This window comes from Bos grunniens, chromosome X (genome assembly GCF_055505025.1).
Source record: "Bos grunniens cultivar Pamir isolate PY7600 chromosome X, Bosgru_T2T1.0, whole genome shotgun sequence".
Lineage (NCBI taxonomy): Eukaryota > Metazoa > Chordata > Mammalia > Artiodactyla > Bovidae > Bos > Bos grunniens.
The window spans coordinates 44,951,693-44,955,772 of NC_141194.1; the positions used below are offsets into that span (position 1 = coordinate 44,951,693).

Genomic DNA, 4,080 nt, shown 5'->3' on the forward strand with positions numbered 1-4,080 from the left:
CTAACAAAGGACCCCAAAATCTCAAGCACTAAAACTTATCTGCATTTTACAAATGAGTAAACTGAGGAACACAAGGGTAATGATAGCAATATAAAAAATGTGAATGGCATGCTCCATATTTTTCCAAAATAGCTCCGGGTCACTGTTTTATATACTCTGTCAAAACAAAAGCATCATTAGAGCCACAGTTCTCCTGTGAGAGGGCCTTCGTGTTGAACCCAACACATTAGCTCAGCAGCAGAAGACTCCTAGTTCTCCGTACTCTTCAGGGATGAGTTGTGTGGCAGTGGAAAAGGCACTTGGGCTAAACCAGCAGTTTGCTTGCCTAGACCCAAACTCATCAGATAATCAGAATGGAGGAAGTATAGCCAGCAAAGGGTGCTATATTCCTCCTCACCTAAGGACCAGAGAAGCTACTAAAGGATTCTATGATAAAGACAGTTCAGGGTGGAGTTCTAGTAAAGATAAGGAAGCATACAGCAGTTTTGGTTCCCATAGTGATTCAAGAGGGAAGTCTAGTTTCTTCAGTGATCGTGGAAGTGGATCAAAGAGAAGGTTTGGTGATTGTGGATGAAGTGACTATGACAACTTTGGCAGTCGTGGTGGCAGAGGTGGCTTTGGCAAATATGAGCATGGAAATAGTCCCTGGTGTGACAAATCAGATGAAGATGATTGGTCAAAGCCACTCTCACCAAATGAATGCTTGGAACAAGAACTTTTCTGGAGGCAACACTGGGGTTAACTTTGAAAATTTTGAGGACATTCCAGTTGGAGCAACAGGCAACAATGGTCCTCCACACAGTGAAAGTTTCAGTGATGTTAGATGGGAGAAATTATTATGGGAAACATTGAGCTTACTCATCACACTCACCCAACTCCAGTGCAAAAGCATGCTATTCCTATTATCAAAGAGAAGAGTGACCTGATGGCCTGTCCCCAAACAGGGTCTGGGAAAACTGCAGCATTTCTCTTGCCCATCTTGAGTCAGATTTATTTTGTGGGTCCAGGCCAGGCTCTGAGGGCCATGAAGGAAAATGGAAGATATGGGTGCTGCAAACAATACCCAATCTCTTTGGTGTTAGTGCCAACTAGAGAATTGGCCATATAGATCTATGAGTAAGCCAAGAAATTTTCATACCAATCTAGAGTTTGTCCTTGTGTGGTTTATGGTGGTGCTGATATTGGTCAGCAAATTTTAGACTTAGAACGTGGATGCCATTTGTTAGTTACCACTCTAGGAAGTCTAGTGGATATGATGGAAAGAGGGAAAATTTGATTAGACTTCTGCAAATAGTTGGTGTTAGGTGAAGCTGATCAGATGTTGGATATGGGGTTTGAACCTCAAATACATAGAATCATTGAACAAGATATGCCACCAAAGGGAGTTCACCACACTATGAAGTTTAGTGCTACCTTCCCTAAGGAAATACAGATGCTTGCTCATGATTTCTTGGATGAATATATCTTTTTGGCCATAGGAAGAGTTGGCTCTCCCTCTGAAAACATCACACAGAAAGTAGTTTGGGTGGAAGAGTCAGACAAACAGTCATTTCTGCTTGACCTTCTAAATGCAACAGGCAAAGATTCACTGACCTTAGTGTTTGTGGAGACCAAAAAGGGTGCAAATTCTCTAGAGGATTTCTTATACCATGAAGGATATGCTTGTACCAGTTTCCATACAGACCAATCTCAGAGAGATAGAGAAGAGGCACTTTACCAGTTCTGCTCAGGTAAAAGCCCGATTCTCATGGCTACAATAGTACAGCAAGAGGACTGGACATATCAAACATGAAACATGTTATCAATTTTGACTTGCCAAGTGATATTGAAGAATATGTACATTAGTCTCTCAGTCGTGTCTGACTCTTTGCGACCCCATGGACTGTAGCCTACCAGGCTCCTCCGTCCATGGGATTCTCCAGGCAAGAGTACTGGAGTGGGTTGCCATTTCCTTCTCCAGGGGATCTTCCTGACCCAGGGATTGAACCTGGGTCTCCCGAATTCCAGGCAGATGCTGTAACCACTGAGCCACCAGGGAAGCCCGTGGACATATCAAACATGAAACATGTTATCAATTTTGACTTACCAAGTGATATTGAAGAATATGTACATTTTATTGGCTGTATAGGATGTGTAGGATACCTTGGCCTTGCCACTTCATTCTTTAATGAGAGGAACATAAATATTACCAAGGGTTTGTTGGATCTTCTTGTTGAAGCTAAACAGGAAGTGCCATTTTGGTTACAAAACATGGCTTATGAATACCACTACAAGGGTAGCAGTCATGGATGATCCAAAAATAGTAGATTCAGTGGAGGATTTGGTGCCAGAGACTATCGACAGAGTAGTGGTGACAGCAGTTCCAGCTTCAGCAGCAGCCACACCAGCAGCAGCCACAGTGCTGGAGGCGGCCATGGAAGCAGCAGAGGGTTTGGTGGAGGTGGCTATGGAGGCCTTTACAACAGTGATAAATATGGAGGAAATTATAACTCCCAGGGGGTGGACTGGTAGGGTAACTGAACCTGCTTTGCAGTAGGTCACCCTGCCAAACAAGCTAATATGGAAACCACATGTAACTTAGCCAGACTATACCTTGTGTAGCTTCAAGAACTCACATTACCAACTGAGATTCTCCAATGAATTTTTTTTAAGGGAGCTCAAGGTCACATGGAGAGTCAAATGGAACAATCAGCAGCCATATTCATAAGGTGGTTTGAAGACTTCATTGCTGTAGTTTGGATTAACTCCCCTCCCAACCTCCATCCCAAACTGCATTTATAATTTGTGACTGAGGATCATTTGTTTGTTAATGTACTGTGCCTTTAACTTTATACATCTTTTTATTTTGATGTCCTCTTGGCTCAGTAATACTCAAGATATCAATTGTTTTTGACAAAATAAATTTAATGAACTTGGGCTAAAATCAAACCTTGGCACACAGGTGTGATACAGCTTAACAGGAATCATCAATTCATCCATAAATATTATAAGGGAAAAACCTATGCATTAGCCCGCATTAGGGTTTTTGGATATTTGCAGATTGAGGGGGAAACAGACAACAAATGTCTTTGAAGCATATTAATGGAATTAGTTTCTAATGTGGCGAACTATGTTAAGGTTCTGATTTGTTCACTCTATCCTGGATAGGTATTTAGAATCTGATAGTCTTTAAACAAGCCATTCCAGTCATGATGAGGTGATGTATGAATACATGCATACATTCAAAGCACTGTTTTCAAATGTAATGCAAGTAAATACAGCAATTCCTCTTTCAGTGTTTAGGCAGATCATTAATTATGAGCTAGCCAAATGTGGGCATAATATTACAGGGAAAGTTTAAAGGTCTGATAACTTGAGATAGGGTTTTAGGAGAATTCATCTACTTAAGACTTTTTAAATGCCTGCCATAAGTGAAATTGAAGTGGTAGAATGGCTGACCACAGCAATGACCAGCCCTCATCAGGGCCCTGAATGATTTTTGGTCTAATAACGCATGCTAGTGTTGATGTTAGGAGAAGGCAATGGCAACCCACTCCAGTACTCTTGCCTGGAAAATCACATGGATGGAGGAGCCTGGTGGACTGCAATCCATGGGGTTGCTAAGAGTCAGACACGACTGATCGACTTCAATTTCACTTTTCACTTTCATGCATTGGAGAAGGAAATGGCAACCCACTCCAGTGTTCTTGCCTGGAGAATCTCAGGGACGAGGGAACCTGGTGGGCTGCCATCTATGGGGTCGCACAGAGTTGGACATGACTGACGCGACTTAGCAGCAGCAGCAGCAATGTTGATGTTTTTTGGTCAAGAGGGTATGAACAGGAAGAATTAAATTCAGCAGGCTTTCTTTTAAATGCTGATTCATATTACTCTGTTCAAGCTGTGTTGAGATGCTAAACTGGCTTACTATAGACTTTGTAAAAACGGTTCCAGAAGAGTAACAAACTGAAATCTTTGAGATCACACAGGTTGGAAATATATACATAACTGCACAAGGTGTCAATTCTGCTACACAGTGCAGTTTTAGTCAGTTTTAGTTGCATGGGTTTCCATTGTATTTATAGTCTGTTTATGCTAAAT

The 4,080-nt window shown here is 41.7% G+C and overlaps 1 pseudogene; it reads left to right on the plus strand.

The window, feature by feature from the left end:
* Positions 1 to 207: 207 nt before the first annotated feature.
* On the plus strand, positions 208 to 2,606 carry LOC147340243 (ATP-dependent RNA helicase DDX3X-like; annotated as a pseudogene).
* The last annotated feature ends 1,474 nt before the right edge of the window (positions 2,607 to 4,080 follow it).